The 23,880-nt window shown below is 43.4% G+C and overlaps 1 protein-coding gene and 1 non-coding gene across 3 annotated transcripts in view; both read right to left on the reverse strand.

The window, feature by feature from the left end:
• Positions 1–23,880, reverse strand: part of LOC115473772 (UDP-glucuronosyltransferase 1-9-like) — a 423,701-nt gene that overhangs the window by 391,151 nt on the left and 8,670 nt on the right. The window lies entirely within an intron of this gene.
• LOC115475217 lies at positions 2,336–2,451 on the reverse strand. The gene has a single exon (XR_003942989.1). It is a non-coding gene; the product is annotated as a U5 spliceosomal RNA (small nuclear RNA).

Raw genomic sequence — 23,880 nt, forward strand, 5'->3', positions numbered from 1 at the left:
CTACCGCCTTCCCATCTCCGGAAAAGATTTGTTTGCGGATTAATACCTTTCCAATATTTGAACGTCTGTATCATATCACCCCTGTTCCTCCTTTCCTCCAGGGTATACATGTTTAGGTCAGCAAGTCTCTCTTCATACGTCTTGGAACGCAAATCCCGTACCATTCTCGTAGCTTTTCTTTGCACCGCTTCCATTTTTTTAACATCCTTCGCAAGGTACGGCCTCCAAAACTGAACACAATACTCCAGGTGGGGCCTCACCAATGACTTGTACAGGGGCATCAACATTTCCTTTCTTCTGCTGATCACACCTCTCTCTATACAGCCTAACAACCTTCTAGCTACGGCCACCGCCTTGTCACACTGTTTCGTCGCCTTCAGATCCTCGGACACTATCACCCCAAGATCCCTCTCCCCCTCAGTACCTATCAGACTCTCCCCGCCTAACACATAAGTCTCTCTTGGGTTTCTACTCCCTAAGTGCATCACTTTGCATTTCTTCGCATTGAATTTTAATTGCCAAACCTTAGACCATTCTTCTAGCTTCCTCAGATCCTTTTTCATGCTTTCCACTCCCTCCCGGGAGTCCACTCTGTTGCAAATCTTAGTATCATCCGCAAATAGGCAAACTTTACCTTCTAACCCTACAGCAATGTCACTCACAAATATATTGAACAGAATCGGCCTCAGCACCGATCCCTGAGGCACTCCACTACTCACCTTTCCCTCCTCCGAGTGAACTCCATTTACCACCACCCTCTGTCGTCTGTCCGTCAACCAGTTCCTAATCCAGTTCACCACTTCGGGACCTATCTTCAGCCCATCCAGTTTATTTAAGAGCCTCCTGTGGGGAACCGTGTCAAAAGCTTTGCTAAAATCTAAGTAGATTACATCTATAGCATGTCGATGATTCAATTCTCCAGTTACCCAATCAAAAAATTCAATGAGATTCGTTTGGCATCATAGGCGGTCGGTGGCTCAGCTGTTTGGGGAGGCTAAAGTGGGTGGGGCTAGGTGAAGTTATGGGGCGGGGCCAAGATCAGGGTATGGAACAGATGGAACAGAACAGAGTAGTTAAAATTCTTGCAGTGGGGAGAAACACCTATGTCAGCAGTAAAAGGATAGTGGAGAACTTTTGAACACTGCTAAGAATGAATCCTTTACTGTGTGGTTCTGGTGCAGCCCTACCAGCTGTCTCCCCAGTACCTCTATAATATGCACACTGAATACATTCCAGGTATTATGTGCCAAAAATGAATATTGTGAACCAAAATAATATAACATATTAAACAGGACAATATTTGCAGTATTCTGGAAATATATACAGCATGTCTCCCCTTCTCTTTCTCACTGTCCCTCCTACTCCTCCTATGGTCCACCATCTTCCTCCTCTCTTCCTGCTTTCCATCTTAATAACACCAGGCTTCCCAAGGCAGATTACAACTGCTAGCATGAACCCATCAAGAAACAGGATAACCTCACTGAAATTTGGCCATCTGTATTATATAGAACAGTGTAGAAAAATGAGCACAAAATACAGTGTTTATTAGTGATGTTTCTACCAGCTACAATAATTTTTAAGCTGTTTTAGTTATATTCAATTGTCGTTTCATTATATTTATATCTACATATGGGAAACTTTCAAATGAAAAGCTATAAAAAAATAACAACATTTTACCTTTCACCTTTTAAGGCACTGCCTATCCAACTAGAACAGCTTTAGACTTTTTACAGGTGGACCAAGCATAGGCAGTCCCTTATTTCTAATGATCTTTTGGCTATTGTTTTCAATAGCGTTTACTATTGTTTTGGGTGAAAGGTCTAGATAGCCTCCCCTGTCTCCTGCTTTATCTAACCTCCTTGCCTGTTGCCTTCACCCCCCCCCCCCTCGAGTCCAGCACCACTTTGTTGCCCCTCTCTCTCTCTCCCGCTTGAGTCCAGCGCCGCCTTGTTTCAGCCCTCTCTCTGTCCCCCCGAATCTAGCGCGGCTTTCTCTCCTCTTCCCCCCCCCCCCCGACCATCAAACCTGCTTCATTTAAGAGCCCCTGCAGCAATAGGACGCTCAAATCCTTCCCTCTACCGCGTCTTGCTGTAGCTCGGAGTCGGACACTGTCTTCCTGTCTGCACGAGGGTGGGACTCATGACGCAAGCAAAGGGAAGGATCATCCGACGCCGGGCTCAATCAAGCTGTTTGTTGTTGCTGGGGAGAGAAGCGTGCTGTGGAAAGGTGCGGTGAGGTAGGAGGGGAGAAAAAGCAAATTTAAAAAAAATGTGCCAGTCCTGCTACGCTGGTTCAAAATTACATAGGCGCCATTTTTTATTTATTTCTTTTTTTTAGTCCTACCAGTGGTAGGACCTTCAAAAATTCAGTGAAACTCATTTATGCTCCTCTCCACGGAAATCTTTAGTAAAAGGCGAAAGATTTATTCGATCTGAAGAGAAACCAGAGATTATAGGCGCCATTTTTTTTAAACAAATCTATTTCTGTGCCCCCCTACCTACGCCACTGCCGGCTTCCGATGTAAACTTCCTGGACCGGCATAGGAAGCGCTAGCAGCTGCAGAGTTGGGTCCTGCGCTATTGTATCATTGTTTAGGAGCGCCGAGCGCAGGTCCGGTAGCAGCAGTGCAACGGGAGGGAGGCAAACTGTTGAAGAACAGGAGTGCAGGCGAGGAGAGAGGACGTGGGTTCGGCAGGCAGGGAAGGCCGTGGTTCAGGTTGGGGAGAAGCCTCTTATACGGGGTGCCTATGTTTGGCATGATTTCCCTCTGGTAAAACCATGTTGTCTCGGATCTTGCAACTTATTGGCTTCCAGGACATTCACTATCTTTTCCTTCAGCATCGCTTCCATTACTTTTCCAATAACCGAAGTGAGGCTTACCAGCCTGTAGTTTCCAGCTTCTTCCTTATCACCACTTTTGTGAAGAGGAACCACATCCGCCGTTCTCCAATCCCTCGGAATCTCTCCCGTCTCCAAGGATTTATTAATCAAATCTTTAAGAGGACCCGCCAGAACCTCTCTGAGCTCCCTCTGGGGCTCTGGGGTGGATCCCGTCCGGTCCCATGGCTTTGTCCACCTTTAGCTTTCCAAGTTGTTGATACACACTCTCTTCTGTGAACGGTGCTCTATCCACCTCATTCTCAGGTGTACTTTTGCCAGTCCCTCTTGGTCCTTCTCCAGGATTTTCTTCAGTGAAAACAGAACAAAAGTATCTATTTAGCAAATTGGCTTTTTCTTCATCATTATCTACATAGTGTTTCGCTGTATCTTTTAGTCTCACAATTCCCTTTTTAGTCATTCTCCTTTCACTAATATACCTGAAGAAATTTTTGTCTCCCCTCCTTACATTTCTAGCCATTTGTTCTTCCGCTTGCGCCTTCGCTAGACGTACCTCTCTCTTGGCTTCTTTCAGTTTCATCCGGTATTCCTCCCCGTGTTCCTCTTCTTGAGATTTTCTATATTTCTGGAACGCTAACTCTTTAGCCTTTATTTTCTCAGCCACTTGCTTGGATAACCATATTGGTTTCCTTTTTCTCTTGCTTTTATTTACTCTCCTTACATAAAGGTCTGTGGCCCTATTTATTACTTCTTTCAGCCTGGACCACTGTCCTTCCACTTCTTGTACGTCCTCCCAGCCCATCAGCTCCTTCCTCAGGTATTCCCCCATTTTACTAAAGTCAGCACGCTTGAAATCCAGGACTTTGAGTTTTGAGTGGCCACCCTCCACTTCAGCTGTCATATCAAACCAAACCATTTGATGGTCACTGCTTCCCAGGTGTGCACCCACTCGGACATTTGACACACTATCCCCATTTGTGAGCACCAGATCCAGCGTCGCTCCCTCCCTCGTGGGTTCCGTCACAATTTGTCTGAGCAGAGCACTTTGGAAGGCATCCACGATCTCTCTACTTTTTTCCGATTTTGCAGACGGAACCTTCCAATCTACATCCGGCAGATTGAAATCTCCCATCAACAGAACCTCTTTTTTCTTTCCTAATTTTTGAATATCTGCAATCAGATCTTTATCTAGTTGCTCTAATTGTGTCGGGGGTCTGTAGACAACACCCACATGGACAGAGGTTCTATCTTCTCTTTTTAAGGTGATCCATATCGCTTCTTCTTTTCCCCAGGTCCCTGTCATTTCAGTCACCATGATATCATTTTTTACATACAGAGCTACTCCTCCACCTTTTCAACCCTCTCTATCCTTCCTAAATAGATTATAGCCTGGTATGTTTGCATCCCATTCATGGTAACCATTGAGCCACGTCTCCATGATTGCAACAACATCTAAGTCTGCCTCCAACATCAGGGCTTGAAGGTCATGAACTTTATTGCTTAGACTATGAGGTAGATGCACTAAACGTTTTTCATCGTTAAATGAGCCCTCAGGGAAGAAGTTCCTATCCTTTCCATGCACTTAAGCCTATTTTCCGACGACAGTAGCAGCTAACGAAAACGGAATGGAGATGAGCAATTAGTGTGAAAACCCCATTGAAACGACATGCACTAACCTTTTCCGATTGCCTTTACGCAGGAAAAAGGCAGGAAAACTAACGAGAGGTCTGGACCTCTCGTTAGGACAGCTCTGTGCCAGGAAAAAGTGTTAAGTGAAAAAATAAACAAACTTTGAGCCAATCCCAGCGCATTAGCAGAGCTAAAAGCGCTGTGATTGGTCCAAAGGACCTCAGAAAACACATAAAAAAATAAAAATAAAAAAAGGATCGGGAGGGGGCAAGGGCGCTCATCAGGAGCGTCCTGTACGGACGGCCTTGCCCCCCCCCCCCGCTGCTCCCCACTTTCCGCCGCTCCCCCCACCCCGAAAAAGCAAACTTCTAGAAGCCCCTGCCCCCTCCCTTCCTCACTACTCTCTCACCTCAGCTCCGCCTCCCGACATCCTCCGTCCGTGCCCCGCCCCCTTTGGGGTCGTCGCCGCCATTCCCCTCCTCCATCGGGCCCCCCTTCCTCTTACCGGGCCCGTGCAGCGCCTCTCTCCTCTGTCCGAAGGCGCTGCACGGGCAAGAAGAAAGCTGAATCAGCTGATGCCTGCCTTCGCGATGGCGCGTCTTTCTCCTGCTGCGCCCGCCCCTGTCTGACGTCAGTAACCTACGTAGGTTACTGACGTCAGACAGGGGCGGGCCCAGGAGGAGAAAGACGCTCTATCGAAGCTAGGCGAAGGCAGGCATCAGCTGATTCAGCTTTCTTCTTGCCCGTGCAGCGCCTTCGGACAGAGGAGAGAGGCGCTGCACGGGCCCGGTAAGAGGAAGGGGGGCCCGATGGAGGAGGGGAATGGCGGCGACGACCCCAAAAGGGGGCGGGGCACGGACGGAGGATGTCGGGAGGCGGAGCTGAGGTGAGAGAGTAGTGAGGAAGGGAGGGGGGCAGGGGCTTCTAGAAGTTTGCTTTTTCGGGGTGGGGGGAGCGGCGGAAAGTGGGGAGGGGGCAGGGGCTGCTAGAATTTGCTTTTTCGGGGTGGGGGAGCGGCGGAAAGTGGGGAGCAGCGGGGGGGGGGGGCAAGGCCGTCTGTACAGGACGCTCCTGATGAGCGCCCTTGCCCCCTCCCGACCCTTTTTTTTTATTTTTGTTTTTATTTGGGAGCCATGTGCTTGCGATTTGACTGTGTTTTGACTGTTTGTGGCATGCGCAGAGCAGCTAACATAACGCTTGGCTGCTCTGCGCATGATTTGGGGGCCGATTAACGATGTGTATTGTGATTCTTTGATACATTGTACGTTTCACTACCGATCTCAGCATGTGTGACTTTTTTTTTTGGTGCATTTTTCGTTATTTTAAAATCGTTAGGGACTTTAACGATTTAGATTTTTTTACGTTTGGTTGCTGCATCTGCCTCTATGAGCATTTGTGGCAATCTTTTTCCATCTATATTTCCTGGTATGTGTTTCAACATTTGTGATTTGGGGGTGTCTTTTCACTTTGGGTACCTTCGTATCTTTTTGTTCCAACTTTATTGCTTTTTCCTCTGCCTCAGTTTTATTTTTAGGAGCATCACAGTGCTGTAATGGAGCAAAAGAATTCTTTAGTGGCAACACTTGTGGGGTGGATGCTTCTGTGTCACCTGACGAAGTCTGCCTGAGCCTACTGTTCTTATGTGGTTTTATTCTTTGAAGCAGTGGTGAGAAGTTATTATTCTGTGCAGTCCTAGAATCTGCTTTAATTGCATCCAATTCTTGCATTACTTTGCTGAGCTCTTGTTTTAAACTGGATAGCTGAAGACAGATAGGTCACGCTTTAAGTCTCCAGATGATTGGCCTTGAAACAAAAGCACCACAATTATTGCAGAGAATAAAAGTCATCCTGATTGGTTGAAATGGGTATGAACAGGTGTACTATGTTGGGGTTAACAGTCTGTAAAACTGCCTGTCTATGATTGAGGAGTAAAGTTAATGAGGTTTGGTTTGTCTATAAATGATTGGAAAACCCTGGGGTGGGTGGGATTATAAGTCTCAATGTGTCAGCTAAAATGCTGTTATCAAGGCAATTCTCTAGATGGGACCAGAAATGGTACATTCTCATCAACTAATTTTCAATTGATTTAACTGTCAAAATTGCCCTAGAATATAATTTTCCTTTTTGTAATTATATTCCCAATAATTATATCAGTTTCAGCAATGTAAAATGCAACTTCAGAGCCTCAATGCAATGGAAACAGCCTCTCCTCTCTATCAGAGCTTGGCAGGAAGGGAAAGAAAGAAAGAAAATAAGAGGTTTCACAGGGCAAATTAATTAATTAAGCAATAAGCATTAAATTAAAGAGAATATCAGGTATCTCACCTATAGCCAGAAAGTTGAGAAGTTTGGAATTTAAAAGGTCAGAATTTACTTTACTTTTGCAGGAGTTTGGTTCAGGTCAGCACCTGAGGAAAGTTACAAACAAATGGTTTGTTTCCCTATTTAGAGCCCAACCCTACCTCCTGCTGTGTGATTTCCTCTCAATGTGTCAGCTAAAATGCTGTTATCAAGGCAATTCTCTAGATGGGACCAGAAATGATACAGTCTCATCAACTAATTCTCAACTAATTTGGTCATCTTGAGAGGTGGCTCCAGTCTGTTCTTTTCCTTTGCAATGTTGCCCCTGCTGCCACTTCCTGTGTGTTTCAAGCCTCTTTCCTGTATTATTATTTATTATTTATTGCATTTGAATCCCACATTTTCCCACCTCTTTGCAGGCTCAATGTGGCTTACAATATATCATGGATACTGGAAATGAGAAGAGGATATACGTTTGGTTTTACAGAAGGATTTTGGGTTACATGGTCATGAAATACAGGATAGTGGTATAACAGAAGACATTATCAGACATTAGAAATACAAGATAGAGGTGTAACAGAGACAGAGAAAGACATTAGACGCGTTACGACGTTTCTGGGTGTATTTGGAGATTTTACATGTTTTGATCTTTGTGGTATATCTTTCCAAAAAGATGAGTCTTTAGTAATTTACGGAAGTTGGCCAGTTCGTAGGTCGCTTTCAGATAGAGTGGTAACGCGTTCCAGATTTGTGTGCTCATATAGGAGAAGGTAGAGGTGTGTATTGATTTGTATTTCAGACCTTTGCAGTTGGGAAATTGAAGATTGAGGAATGTTCGAGAAGATTTTTTTGCATTCCTGGGTGGCAGGTCTATTAGGTCTGACAGGTAGGCTAGGGCAGCTCCATGGATAATTTTATGAATGAGGGTACATATTTTGAACGTGATTCGTTTTTTGAGTGGGAGCCAGTGTAGTTTCTCTCGTAGGGGTTTCGCACTTTCATATTTTGGTTTTCCGAATATTAGTCTGGCTGCCGTGTTGTGGGCTGTTTGGAGTTTTTTTAGTATTTGTTCTTTGCAGCCGGCGTAGAGTGAGTTGTAATAGTCCAGGTGACTGAGTACCAGTGATTGTACCAAATTGCGGAAGACGGTCTTAGTGCTTCAAGCCTCTTTCCTGTAGTGCTTCCACTTCCTGTGTGTTCCAAGCCTCACTTTGGTGTTCAGTGTGTTTCCTGCCTCTATCCTGTAGTTGTGACATCATCAGTGAGGGCCTTTATAAGGAAATTGAGGACATTCAATCAGGGCCCTGTTTCCCAGTTGGTGTGCTTGTTAGCACTTCTGTCCTGTTTCCTAGTTAGTTTTCCTGTGTGGCACTTCAGCTTTAGTTCTTCTGTTTATCTCTGTGCTAGGGTTAGCACTTCTGCTTTAGTTCTGTTTGTCTGTGTGCAAGGCTTAGCACTTCGTTTTTCAGCTTGTCTGTGTGTTGGTATTGGCACTTCTGTCTCGGTTTACCTATTTGGAGGTTCTCTTGTGTGTTTGTGTGGCCATGTGGCCCAGCCTTGAGCTCTGCAGAGGCATCTGTCTCACCTAGTACTCTATCTAGGCTAAGATGTTCATGCCAGTGATTATTTTATCGGAGATTTCTGCTAGGTTGGATTGGAAAGGGATGAATATGGTAATGTCATCTGCATAAATGAAGGGGTATATATATATATATATATATACATACATATATCATATTTCTTTCATCACACTGAGCTGACAAAATTATATTGTGGATCTTTCAGATTATTTTTCATTGTTATTTAGGCATTTCTACTTGTGTGCGCTTCTTTCACCTTGGGTTATGTCTAGATATGAATATTTTTGGTCACTTTGAAGCTAGTTTTCAAGGTGTCTTTATTGTGATTCACATTTTTCACATCTTTACACACATCTCTTTCATCACACTGTCACATCTCTTCCCTTTTCTTTTAAATTTGGCACTCTGGACAGCATGTTTGACCCAAGTCACACTGTGCCCTGATATATGTGTGTGTGTGTGTGTGTGTGTGTGTGTGTGTGTGTGACTTGGGCCAAACATGCTGTCTCATCGTTTAGAGGTAGAGGTCGTGGCAGAGGTAGAGGAAGAAGTGGATTTTTTCAACCTAAATATGGACAGGAAAACAACAACAGGTATTAAATACAGTTTATAATATCTCAGATAGAAAACTAACAGATACAGAGAAGAATGTTCTTAGTAAAGGCTTGTCGTTTGTACCTACGCCAAAATATAATGCTTTTAAGACCAGAGTGGAATTTTTCAAATTTGTAAGGAAATTAAAAATTATGGAATTTTTTTCAAAAAAAACATCTGACTATAATGATCAATCGATAGTCAAAAATAATAGCAAATGGCTCCCACCTGGCAATACCCATCACATAATACAATCATATGAAACGGTTGTGCTTAAAGATATAGCAGCACTTGAGAAACAAGATAACAAGAGGATTTTTTATAATCTAACCAATGAAGAAAATGCCGCAATTAAAACATTACAGAAAGATCACAGCATTGTAATCAAACCAGCCGATAAAGGTGGAGCCGTCGTAGTTATGAATAGGACAGATTATATTGATGAGGTACATAGACAGCTCAATGATCCAACTTTTTACAAAATACTAAGTAAAGATCCAACAACAAAAATTCAAAGTGAAATTTCTTCATTAGTTGAAATAGGTAGGAAAGCACAGTACCTAACCGAAAAAGAGACTAGTTTTTTAGTGATAAAAGAACCGATTATACCAACTATATACATTCTTCCCAAAATACATAAGTCCTTGACAAGACCTCCAGGCAGACCAATTGTATCTGCGTGTGGCTCCTTATTAGAACCATTATCAATTTTCACAGACAAGTTCCTGCGCCCTTTGGTTCATAAAATTTCTTCTTACACCCGGGTTTCATCTGACATCATCAATATGCTTAATACAATTATCCCAAGTAAAGACATGCTTTTGGTCACTTTTGATTTAGTTTGTATACCAATATCCCACAGAAAGAATCATTAAAAATCATTGAAGAGAAGTTATTAAATCAAAACATACGACCTAGGATACCAACACAGTTTATTGTTGAACTTGCAACAATAGCACTCACTAAAAACTTTTTTGCGTTTGATGGTACGTTTTACCAACAAATAAAAGGCACTGCGATGGGTGCAACATTCACACCATCCATAGCCAATCTTTATGTAGCTCACTTTGAAGAAAAATTCATTGCAAAGAATAGATATATAGACCATATATATATTTGGAAGAGATATATTGATGATATTTTCATGGTCTGGAAAGGAACAGAAATGGAGTTAAAAGATTTTCACAACTGGTTAACTACCCGAGATGTAAATTTAAAATTCCAAATACATTTCGATAAAAGAAGAATTCCCTTTCTAGACATAAATATAAGTATAATGCAAAACAGATTCATTACTGACATTTACCGTAAACCTACGGATGTCAATAAATTTCTACATTACAAAAGTTGTCACAGTAGGAGTTTGAAAGCCAACTTACCTTATAGTCAATTCCTACGTCTGAGACGTCTTTGCTCAGAGCCAAGAACATACGCAATTAGATCTAGAGATATGTCTAGTCAGTTTAAAGAAAAGGGATATCCCCTAAAATGCATTAGAGATGGCTTTCACAAGGCATCTGATAGTTCGAGAGAAGTATTGTTAAATCCAATTGAGAGAAAAAATGAGAATAAAATAGTTTGCACATTACCATTTACCAGTATGTCTAGTTCTATAGTTAACATTATCAAAAGACATTGGCATTTATTGGAAAATTTAGAAGTATTTCAACAAAAGAAAGTGATAGTTGCATATAAGCGAGAACGCAATTTAAAGGATTTTTTAGTTCCATCCACATTACCTGATACAGACATTGCATTAAATAAGCTACCACCTGGTCACTTTCCCTGTGGTGGATGTTCAGTGTGCAATGTCAATATTAAAACTAGAAGTCTCCATATACCATCAGCAAATAAAGATATTCAATTACAACATTTTTCTAATTGTAAAACAAGCAATGTTGTATATATTGCCATGTGTCCTTGTAAATTGGTATATGTAGGTAAAACTAAAAGGAAACTGAATGTTAGAATCATTGAACACAGAAGCGCGATTAATCGTAAATTAATAGAAAAACCATTGGTCCAACACTCGATAGCATTAGGCCACAAATTTGAGGATTATAGGTTCTGTGCGATCTATGTATATAAAAAGAAATGGAGAGGTGGACCAATTGATATTCACTTATTAAGAAAAGAACAAGAATTTATTTTCGAACTCAACACCCTTCACCCATATGGTCTAAATGCTGAAACAGATCTTTCTGTATTTTTATGATTACTAATATGCATAAGACATCCATCCTATATCTGTTTTTAATATCCCCCTATTTTTGGATCAGTATGGGAAGTCTAATTACCATCCGCTTTTTAATGGTTATATATATTACTTGCATACATAATATTTATTTTTTATATAAATATACAAACATATTTTTAGCTATTATAGCAGTATTGGGAGTCTAGTTACCACCCATTCCTTGATGGCTGTACATATTTTTGGTAATCCATAATATTTTTATATTACTGTTTTTTATGCAAATATACAAACATATTTTTAGCTATTATAGCAGCAAATTTAACTTCCACCCCCCTTTTTTTTTCTCCTTTCTTTCCTTTTTTCACATTATTTTCTGGCCCCCTCTGTCAGCTAGCAATAGATCTTATGACACCCATAGGTCTGCCTGAGTGCAGTTCCTCTTGGCGATATTCTGGCGATCTTTTGACCTTTGACCTTTTTATTTTTTAATTGCTTTATACTCCGATGCACTCACATGGTAAATAGTTTGTTTTCAATTTCACCTAAAGGTCTTCACCAGTTACCTCTTTTATTAGCTAGTGGTTTCTTTATCTCACATCGAGGCTTTCTAAAGACTGAGTGACGTCACGCTGGAACACAGTAAACCTACACAGTTTATTCGATGTTTTTTTGAGAAAAAATATATATATACACCTTTGCAGACTTATTTCTTTACTTTTTTACCCCCCCCCCCCCATATTTTTATATCACTTTTTTTGATAATTCCTGTAGTACTGTAGCACTTTGACCCCCTTCTTCTTCTTTTTTAATCACTTCCGGTTTTGGTCACAGCGTTTTTTTTCGGCATTCTGGGAGATAAGTGACTGTTTGATTGATCATATGTAAGTTTTCAGCTTAAATCTGTTATATATACATCTTTATCATTTGATTTGTTGTCACTAATGGTTTCTGCTAGACAGTAGATATAATGAGATAAATGTATTTTGCCTTTTTTACGTTGTATTTGTAGCTTCATCTGCACAGCGCTTTTATTCATACTAAGCTTGTGAGTGATACAATCGATTAGTGACGCCAGTCAGGAGCATTGGGAATATTTTCTTTTCTTTTTTCACTCATACATATTTATAATTATGATACTCCGATTTTTGTCTCAGCGTTTTAGACAAGTAGCGATTTGATTGATTACATGCAAATCTCTAGCGAACTTTGCTATTTATTTTGCCATATTTCTGGCGTTTTAGGCAAGCTGGGAAATAAGTGGAGATTTGATCGAACGCATGCAAATCTCTAGCGGATTTTGCAATATATTTTGCCACATTTCTATCGTAAGAATTGTTCCTTTATCTATATATCGCTATTCCTGCATGACTACATACTTATGAGTGATACTATTCCATGCAGGCTATTGATCATTTGTTTCAACATCTCTGGGAGAGCCGTTTTTTTCAAGATATCAACTGCATATGTGAGTCTTTTTTCTTTAATTTTCTTCTTTTTTCTTTTTTCTTTCATTTCTCTTTCATCTTTCTTTCATTAATTATTTAATTATTATTTTTATACCTCAAAATCAATTTTCAATTTTTTATTCCATGAGCTTATGATTATTCTACCTCATATAATAGTTATTCATGCTGGCCATCACTATCGCCCTTATTTGTTTTTCATTTTTCATTTTTTAGTATATTACAGTTGCTTTTATCACCTTACTCCTCCTTTGGTTGTGGAGAAACATTGAAGAGGTGGGTGTCTTATGCATTTCATTCAGTTTTTGTTTGTATTTACACGCATGACAGAATTATGATAATATTATTTGGAACAAAAAATATATTGTTTTTCACTATATATATAACCATATATATATATGTGTGTTTCGATTTATCTGTTTTTTTTTATATATATATATGATATTTTACTATATATATATGTATATTTTGATTTATGTGATATTTTACCATATATATATGTATGTTTTGATTTACCTGTTCTTTTATATTATATAACTGTTATTCTGTGGGATCTAGATTGAATTTTTTAATTTTAATTTCATGTTTGATTATTTATTATATACTATTTTGTTTTGTTTTGTAGCCCCTGAAGCAGCCCAGTAGGGCGAAACATGGCCCGTGTCGGGCTATTGTATGCACATTGTAATTTATTATTAAAATTATTTTTATCCATCAACAATCTGCTTTGTATATTTTCCATCTTGGAGTTTGCAGATCGTTTGCCCCTTTGTTTCCATGAAGTATGTTTGGCAGTCTTGCCAATTTCCTGGTGGTCTGTAAAACAGGATAAGATTTAAATGGTCATGTAGGGTTGGGTGGGTAATTCTAACCGAGGCTATTTCAAGTTGAGGACGTATGGATTCGGCTGAAGTTGTAACAGTGAATTGGGGGATCTATAGATTATCGCTATTCCTCCTCCTCGTTTTCCGTTTCTTGTCCAGTGGGTAATTTTGTACCCTGGAGGGCAAAGCTCTAAGATTATAGGGTCTTTGGGATCATGGATTCAGGTTTCGCTAATTAGTAGGAAATCCAGATTATCTGTTGTGATCCAGTCCGTTATTGTCATAGTTTTGTTAACTACAGATCTGGCATTTATATATCCCATTTGTATTAATTGGTGGGGTTCAGTTATTCAAAGTCGTGATGATTTTTATTAGTTGCCTGTCCTCTTGGTATTTGAGTTTATTGTTTCCCTTCTTTCCTTTGTGTTGGCTGTGTCCGTGGGTGGTGGGTTTTCCAATCCATTTTTTAATCTTTTGGGTGGGTGGGAAGTCTTTAGGTTGAGTGAGTGGTTTATGTACTGTTAGGTACATTGTTGTCTGTGAGAGTGGAGGTCAGTGTGTGGTGGATTAGGGCGAGACAATAAATGATTAGGAGTACTTTGTTAGTGTTCATGTTAGGTTTGGTTTGTGTGGTGCAGTGGCGTAGGAAGGGGGGGCGGGAGGGGCGGTCTGCCCCGGGTGCACGCGCTCGGGGGGTGCCGGCCCCGCTGGTTCCCTGCTCTCTCTGCCCCGGAACAGGTTACTTCCTGTTCCGGGGCAGAGAGAGCAGGGAACCAGCGGGGCCGACGCAGCTCCGAGTGACGTGCACTGGGGGCGGAACGGCCCTCCCGCAGGTAAGAATGCAGTCCGGGGGGGGGGGTTGCGCTCCGGAGGGGGGGGGGGCCGCAGAGGGGGGGGGTGCGCAGCAGCGACCCGCCCTGGGTGCCATTAGCCCTCGCTACGGCACTGGTGTGGTGTATTGGTAGCGTGTATGAATTAGTGTTCAGCCATGTGAAACGGTGGTGATTGACTAAAGTTTACAGTTAGTCATGTAGCTCAGTGTGCCTATTGCAGTCTGCAGTACAGTTCAGTATATTGTAGAATCATACAGAGTAGGGATATAGTACAGAATATACAATAATACAGAGTAGAGCATCGGAAGTGATTTGGTTTGTTTTAGCTGTTTACAGTCTTAACTTTCGTTATAATGCTATGAGCATGACAAGAAAGCATCCGACCTCACAAGTGTTGCCCCTACAAAATTCTTTTACTCCATTACAGCACTGTGATGTTCTTGAAAACAGAACGGAAGCCGAAGAAAAAGCAATGAAAGTGGAACAAAAAGGTATGAAGGTACCAAAGAGAAAAGAAACCCCCAAATCACTAATGTTGAAACACATACCAGGAAATGTAGATGGAAAGCGATGACCACAAATGCTCGCAGTCTAAGCAATAAAGTTCATGACCTTCAGGCCCTGATGTTGGAGGCAGACTTGGATGTTGTTGCAATCACGTAGACGTGGCTCAATGGTTCCCATGAATGGGATGCAAACATACCAGGCTATAATCTATTTAGGAAGGTTAGAGAGGGTCGTAAAGTTGGAGGAGTAGCTCTGTATGTGAGAAATGATATCACAGCGACTGAAATGACAGGGACCTGGGGAAAGGAAGAAGCGATATGGATCACCTTAAAAAGAGATGATAGAACCTCTGTCCACGTGGGTGTTGTCTACAGACCTCCGACACAATTGGAGGAATTAGATAAAGACCTGATCGCAGATATTCAAAAGTTGTGAAGCAAGAGAGAGGTGCTGTTGCTGGGAGATTTCAATCTGCCGGATGTAGATTGGAACAGGGGCGTAGCTACGGGTGAGCCTGGATGGGCCCAGGCCCGCCCAAACTATACTCAGGCCCACCCAGTTATCCTGATAGGATATGCGCTTGGCGCCTTTCTGCCACGGCTCAGTTGAGCCTACACGACGTGCAGCGTTTCGGTAGCCGGCAGCGCTCCAGTCCTACTCCCGCTCCTACTAGACTTAACTTTTTTTTTTTCTTAATTTGGGTCCCCTTTCCTGATCTAGACCTGGCAGTCTAGCGCTGCACTCCCAAGTTGCTATTCCTTGCTCACTATGAGGTCTGACTCTATCTTCACTCTGGACTCTGCTGCTTTGCCTTGCCCCCCCCCCCCCCTCCCGTGTGCACGCTGGCGCCACAGTGCACTGTAGACCCGGGAAGCTGTGAAACCTGTACTCATCCTTTCAGCGCAGAGCAATTTTCTACCCGCAGAATTTGCTTAGTTAACTGCTTAGTAAATCAGGAAAATTCCTTTGAAAACTGCCTTAATTTCTGCCTCCGCTTTCTCTTTATCCTTTCAGAGGCACTTCTAAGTTGCTTCTTTCATTTAAAAAGCGACCTGGTGCTTACATTAGTGTTGCTGGGGCTCCTTTACTGTGCCCTAGAGCAATAGCAGCCTTTTCTTGACCCTCCCCTTCCCCGGCCACCCTCAGCACTGCCCTGCGGCCCCAGGCCAGAACAGGCATAGGAGCCAGCACACACAGAACAGAGCACAGAGCTCGAGTCTGCACTGCCTGCCACCACATGCAAGCCAGCTGTCCTCCAGGTAAATAAATAAAATGTTTTAATTTTAATGTGTACAGTGTAATGTTGGCTGGTGGTGGCTTCCTGGTGAGGGTAGGCTGTTCACTGCCTAGGGCAAAAAAAGGTATGTGTAATCATTAATATACCTTTTTTTTCCTAGGCAGTGAAGAGTCCAAAATATACCTTTATTTTGCCCTAGCCAGTGAAGAGCCCACCCCCCCCCCCCCAACCAGAAGCCCACCAACAATAAATTTTAGTAGTGCCCAGGTTAAAATTTTAAAAAGGTTGTAAATGTTGGTGGGTTTTTGGGTGAGGTTGGTCTCTGCATTGCCCAGGTTAAAAAAAAATGTTCTAAATTTAATGTAGGCAGGTCTCTGGGTGGAGGTGGGCTCTGCAGGGACCAGGACATTAAAAAAAATTATATTTAGTGCTGGTGTCCTTTGGGGGAGGAGATGACAGACCATGGGGGATGGCTAGGGGGTAGGACAGGGCTGATACTAGGCTACAGGGAGGAGTGGGAGAGGGGGTAAGGTAGGGCTGATGCCTAGCTATGGGATGGATGGTGGGGATGGGCTGATACTGGGCTATGGGGATGGTTGGGAGGAGAGGGTAAGGTACAGAAGGGAAAGGCTGATGCTAACTAAGGAGGGACTTATGTCTGGTCAGTTTGATATGGCATAACATAACTAATTTAAAAATATTGTTTTTTCCATTAAATATGTTTGGGGTTTATGTTGATGCAGGGCAGCTGTTGGGCAGAGAAATCCATCATCAAGTGCATTCTAAGGCATTATTTTGTAGTATGCCAAGAAACACTACTACTACTTAACATTTCTAGAGCGCTACTAGGGTTACGCAGCGCTGTACAATTTAACAAAGAGAGACAGTCCCTGCTCAAAGAGCTTATAATCTAATAGACAAGTGAACGGTCGATCCGATAGGGGCAGTCAAATTGGGGCAGCATTGAAGAGGTGGGCTTTAAGCAAAGACTTGAAGACGGGCAGGGAGGGGGCTTGGCGTAAGGGTTCAGGAAGGTTGTTCCAAGCATAGGGGGAGGCGAGGCAGAATGAGCGGAGCCTGGAGGTGGCGGTGGTGGAGAAGGGTAACTGAGAGGAGTGATTTATCCTGTGAACGGAGGTTACGGGCGGGAACATAAGGGGGAGATGAGGGTAGAAAGAATAGTGAGGTGCAGCAGACTGAGGCATTTGTAGGTAAGAAGGAGAAGCTTGAATTGAATGCGGGATCTGATCGGAAGCCAGTGAAGTGACCTGAGGAGAGGGGTGATATGAGTATATTGGTTCTGCGGCGGAATATGAGACGTGCAGCAGAGTTCTGAACAGATTGAAGGGGGGATAGATGGCTAAGTGGAGGCCAGTGAGGAGTAAGTTGCAGTAGTCCAGGCGAGAGGTAAGAGCAGCGTGGACGAGAGTTCGGGTGGTGTGTTCAGAGAGGAAAGGGCGAATTTGCTGATGTTAAAGAGGAAGAAGCGACAGGTCTTGGCTATCTGCTGGATATGCGCAGAGAAGGAGAGAGAGGAGTCAAAGATGACTCCGAGGTTGCGGGCAGATGAGACGGGGAGGATGAGGGTGTTATCAACTGAGATAGAAAGTGGAGGAAGAGGAGAAGTAGGTTTTGGTGGAAAGACGATAAGCTCGGTCTTGGACATGTTCAGTTTCAGGTAGCGGTTGGACATCCAGGCAGCAATGTCGGATAAGCAGGCCGATACCTTTGCCTGGGTCTCCGCGGTGATGTCTGGTGTGGAGAGATACAGTTGGGTGTCATCAGCATAGAGATGATACTGGAAACCATGAGATGAGATCAGGGAGCCCAGGGAAGAGGTGTAGATTGAGAAGAGAAGGGGTCCAAGGACCGATCCCTGGGGAACACCAACAGATAAGGGGATGGGGGTGGAGGAAGATCCATGAGAGTGAACTTTGAAGGTGCGGTGGGAGAGATGGGAGGAGAACCAGGAGAGGACAGAGCCCTGGAACCCAAATGAGGACAGTGTGGCAAGAAGTAAGTCATGATTGACAGTGTCAAAAGCGGCGGATAGATCCAGGAGGATGAGGATGGAGTAGTGGCCTCTGGATTTGGCAAGGAACAGGTCATTACAGACTTTAGAGAGTGCTGTTTCTGTCGAGTGAAGAGGGCGAAAACCGGATTGAAATGGATCGAGGATGGCATGAGAGGAGAGAAAATCAAGGCAGCGGCTGTGGACTGCGCGCTCAAGTGTCTTGGAGAGGAAGGGTAGGAGGGAGATGGGGTGGTAGTTGGAGGGACAGGTAGGGTCTAGTGATGGTTTTTTGAGGAGTGGCGTGACTACAGCATGCTTGAAGGTGTCGGGGACAGTTGCAGTGGAGAGAGAGAGGTTGAGGATATGACAGATGGAGGGGGTGATAGTAGGAGAGATGGTGTTAAGTAAGTTGGTGGGGATGGGATCAGAGGAACAAGTGGTGCATAGTGCCCACCCATGTTAGCTCTGGGCCCACCAAAATGTCAGGTCTGGCTACGCCACTGGATTGGAAGGTTCCTTCTGCAGAATCGGAAAGAAGTACAGGGATCATGGTCTCCGTGCTTCTGTTTGGTTAAAGTCAAACCCCATTTAATATCCATGCTGGGCAAAACCTGAAGAAGCCTGTAAGAAGGCGAAACGATATGGGCCCCGTTGTTTATTCTACCAGAGGGGTTACTTTGCAACTTCAATGAAAGCTAAGTTTTGCTTTTGAAGTTTTTTGCTGTTGTTTATTTAGACTGCAAAAAGAATGATTATATAATGAATGATTTTTGTATGCAAGCAAATTTTGATGGGTATATAATAGCCCCATGAATGAGATTGAACCGCAGACACCACCATCTCATGTAGATACAGGAGTCTGGCAGGTCAGACCTTGGTTTATCCCTGGTCTCTGAGGGCTATACCCATTAGTTTAAAACTACAGTTTAAAACTTTAATTTATTTTACCCTTTGGGTTTTTCAAGGCTGTTCACCAGTTCCAATTGGTATTAGATTACGGAAGCAAGTGGAACAGCTCATACTGTTTTTTTCTATTTATTTATCATGGTTGCTTTCCAAAATGTTTTGCTCAGACAAATGGTGATGGGACCCACGAGGGAGGGAGCAACACTGGATCTGGTGCTCACAAATGGGGATAGCGTGTCATATATCCGAGTGGGTGCCCACCTGGGCAGCAGTGACCAACAGTTTGGTTTGATATAACAGCTAAAGTGGAGGGCGGCCACTCAAAACTCAAAGTCCTGGATTTCAAGCGTGCTGACTTTAGTAAAATGGGGGAATACCTGAGGAAGGAAATGATGGGCTGGGAGGAAGTACGAGAAGTGGAAGGACAGTGGTCCAGGCTGAAAGAAGCTATAAATAGGGCCACGAACCTTTATGTAAGGAAAGTAAATAAAAGCAAGAGAAAAAGGAAACCGATATGGTTCTCCAAGCAAGTGGTTGAGAAAATAAAGGCTAAAGAGTTGGTGTTCCAGAAATACAGAAAAACTCAAGAAAAGGAACACATGGAGGAATACCGGATGAAACTGAAAGAAGCCAAAAGAGAGATACGACTGGCAAAAGCGCAAGCGGAAGAACAAATGGCTAGAAATGTAAGGAGGGGTGACAAAAATTTCTTCAGGTATATTAGTGAAAGGAAAATGACTAAAAAGGGAATTGTGAGACTAAAAGATACTGCGAACCGCTATGTGGATAATGATGAAGAAAAAGCAAAATTGATAAATAGATACTTTTGTTCTGTTTTCACTGAAGAAAATCCTCGAGAAGGACCGCGATGGACTGGAAATAGTACAAATGAGAATGAAGTGGATAGAGCACCGTTCACGGAAGAAAGTGTGTATCAACAACTTGAAAAGCTAAAGGTGAACAAAGCCATGGGACTGGACGGGATCCACCCCAGGATATTGAGGGAGCTCAGAGAGGTTTTGGCGGGTCCTCTTAAAGATTTGTTTAATATATCCTTGCAGACAGGAGAGGTTCCGAGGGATTGGAGAACGGCGGAGGTGGTCCCTCTTCACAAAAGTGGTGATAGGAAAGAAGCTGGAAACTACAGGCCGGTAAGCCTCACTTCGGTTATTGGAAAAGTAATGGAAGCGATGCTAAAGGAAAGGATAGTGAATTTCCTGGAAGCCAATAAGTTGCAAGATCCGAGACAACATGGTTTTACCAAAGGGAAATCGTGCCAAACGAATCTCATTGAGTTCTTTGATTGGGTGACAGGAGAATTGAATCAGGGACGAGCTATAGACGTAATCTACTTAGATTTCAGCAAAGCTTTTGACACGGTTCCCCACAGGAGGCTCTTAAATAAACTGGATGGGCTGAAGATAGGACCCAAAGTGGTGAACTGGATTAGGAACTGGTTGATGGACAGACGCCAGAGGGTGGTGGTGAATGGAATTCACTTGGAGGAGGGAAAGGTGAGTAGTGGAGTGCCTCAAGGATCGGTGCTGGGGCCGATTCTGTTCAATATATTTGTGAGTGACATTGCCAAAGAGTTAGAAGGTAAAGTTTGCCTATTTGCGGATGATACTAAGATCTGTAACAGAGTGGACAACCGGGAGGGAGTGGAAAACATGAAAAAGGATCTGAGGAAGCTAGAAGAATGGTCTAAGGTTTGGCAATTAAAATTCAATGCGAAGAAATGCAAAGTGATGCACTTAGGGAATAGAAATCCACGGGAGACGTATGTGTTAGGCGGGGAGAGTCTGATAGGTACGGACGGAGAGAGGGATCTTGGGGTGATAGTATCTGAGGATTTGAAGGCGACGAAACAGTGTGACAAGGCGGTGGCCGTAGCTAGAAGGTTGTTAGGCTGTATAGAGAGAGGTGTGACCAGCAGAAGAAAGGGGGTGTTGATGCCCCTGTATAAGTCGTTGGTGAGGCCCCACCTGGAGTACTGTGTTCAGTTTTGGAGGCCGTATCTTGTTAAGGATGTAAAAAGAATTGAAGCGGTGCAAAGAAAAGCTACTAGAATGGTTTGGGATTTGTGTTACAAGACGTATGAGGAGAGACTTTCTGAACTAAACATGTATACTCTGGAGGAAAGGAGAAGCAGGGGTGATATGATACAGACGTTCAAATATTTGAAAGGTATTAATCCGCAAACGAACCTTTTCCGGAGATGGGAAGGTGGTAGAACGAGAGGACATGAAATGAGATTGAAGGGGGGCAGACTCAAGAAAAATGTTAGGAAGTATTTTTTCACGGAGAGAGTAGTGGATGCTTGGAATGCTCTCCCGTGGGAGGTGGTGGAAATGAAAACAGTAACGGAATTCAAACATGCGTTGGATAAGCATAAAGGAATTCTGTGCAGAAGGAATGGATCCTCAGGAGCTTAGTCAAGATCGGGAGGCGGGACTGGTGGTTGGGGGGCGGGGATAGTGCTGGGCAGACTTGTATGGTCTGTGCCAGAGCCAGTGATGGGAGGCGGGACTGGTGGTTGGGAGGTGGGGATAGTGCTGGGCAGACTTATACGGTCTGTGCCAGAGCCAATGGTGGGAGGCAGGGATAGTGCTGGGCAGACTTATATGGTCTGTGCCCTGAAGAACACAGGTACAAATCAAAGTAGGGTATACACAAAAATTAGCACATATGAGTTATCTTGTTGGGCAGACTGGATGGACCGTGCAGGTCTTTTTCTGCCGTCATCTACTATGTTACTATGGTAATGCTATGAGATTTCTAGGATGCATTTAAGGAGCATATAGAGATTTAAAGTCCTCGTACATTTCTATGATACAGTGAATCTATGAATTTACTGTACATAGATTGCATAAAATACAAATCTAGAAAATTATCTCAAGGAGTCATTTAGCATATAACAACAGAAGAGTTAGATTGTGCAGCAGCTTTTACCCTGCTTCACTACTTAAGTTTACTCACTGTCCTTGACTCTCAGGGATTAGGAGTCACTAATTTGAGGTTTGTTTCAGAGATCTGTTGGGGTATCTAGTGAGTGGGCTATCATGTGGGTTTCGGCCGTTTTTGCTGTCTTTTAAAGGCTGTTCTTGTTCAGTGGTAGTGTGGATGAGGTGGGCAGCGTCGGCCACAACGTGTAGCGCTGGGTCGTGCAGCGTCCACCTCGTAGTTCAAATTTCGATGTTGGGATCTGCCTTCTCTTCCAGCGTTTTGGGCCGTTTCCTCTGCTTCCGTAACAATGCGGGTGAGGTGATGTGTAATCGGGCTGTGGGGTGTAGGGCCTCAGTTCTTTTTGCCGTTCTTCACTCATTTTCTGCCTACCTCTGCGCGTCTAGTTGGCCGGGTGAAGATGGGGCTGAGGCGGGGGTGTTGGTCCTGGTTTGTAGAGCAACAGTGCTTCAGTCATCTGCCGCAGCTCGGCATCGCACCTTCAGGTGGGTGATCGGTCGAAGTACCGATCCGTCTCTACCTGTCTCGCAGCTTGCCGCTTGTCTCTGCCGTGACAATTATCTATCTTTAGCCCACTCTTCCTCCTCTTCCCATTTCACCATCTGTACTCACTCCTTTTCCAGTCATCTATGTTTCTCATCCCCTCACCAGCTCTTTCCTTGTCAGTCATTCTCTCCACTTTCTTTCATCTGTCTCTTTTCCCCAGCTAATCTTTGACTGCCTTCTTTCTACCACCTTTTCAGATTTATTTTTATCCTCTTCTCACTCATCTCTGTCACCCCACATTGTGCCTCTCCCTCATTGTTTCACAACATCTAGTATCTCCCACTTGCTCCTTTCTTCCCCTCCCTAGTCCAGCATGTCCTCTTTTTGCCCTTTCTCCACAACAAGGATCGATAACAGGAGATGGCATGATGTCACAAGGCTGAAGCCAGTCTCCATTCACTCCACCCAAGGAGGTTCTAATTCTCCCCAATGCAGCTGCTGCCATCTTGGTACACCCAAAACAATAAAATTGATAGGGCAATGAGCTCCACCTACTGGCTTCAGCCCACATAATAAGTCAAATAGTCTCATGCCATCTCCTGTTATCAAACCTCTATGTTTCCCCACTACATCTAGGAGTAACCTAGTGGTTAGTGCAGTGGACTTTGATTGAGGCGAACTGAGTTCAATTCCCACTGCTGCTCCTTGTGACTCTGGGCAAGTCACTTAACCCTCCATTGCCCCTGGTACAAAATAAGTACCTGAATATATGTAAACTGCTTTGAATGTAGTTGCAAAAAACCTCAGAAAGGTGGTATATCAAGTCCCATTTCCTTTTCCCTTTACTACTATTACTACCTATCATTTCTGTAGCACTACTAGGCGTACGCAGTGCTGTACACTGGACATGAAGAGACAGTCCCTGCACGACAGAGCTTACAATCGAATTAGGTCAGACAAACAGGACAAATAATGAATAAGGGAATTACTAAGGTGGGAATGATAAAACATGGGTACTGAACAAGTGAGTAAGGGTTAGGAGTTAAAAACAGCATCAAAAAGGTGGCTTTTAGCCTAGATTTGAAGACGACCAGAGATGGAGCTTGACGTACCGGCTCAGGATGTCTATTCCAGGCATATGGTGCAGGAAGATACAAAGAACAGAGTCTGGAGTTAGCTGTGGAGGAGAAGGTGCAGATAAGAGAGATTACCCAGTGAACGGAGTTCCTGGAGAGGAGTATAGGGAGAGATTTCCTAAAGGACAAGTCCATAAACCGCTACTAAACGGACTTGGAAAAATCCAAAATTCCAGGAATAACATGTATAGAATGTTTGTACGTTTGGGAAGCTTGCCAGGTGCCCTTGGCCTGGATTGGCCGCTGTCATGGACAAGATGCTGGGCTCGATGGACCCTTGGTCTTTTCCCAGTATGGCATTACTTATGTACTTATGTAGATAAGAGTGGAGAGGTACTGAGGAGCTTCATAGTGAATGCACTTGTAAGTCA

The sequence above is a fragment of the Microcaecilia unicolor genome, chromosome 7, assembly GCF_901765095.1.
Source record: "Microcaecilia unicolor chromosome 7, aMicUni1.1, whole genome shotgun sequence".
In the NCBI taxonomy this organism is placed as follows: domain Eukaryota; kingdom Metazoa; phylum Chordata; class Amphibia; order Gymnophiona; family Siphonopidae; genus Microcaecilia; species Microcaecilia unicolor.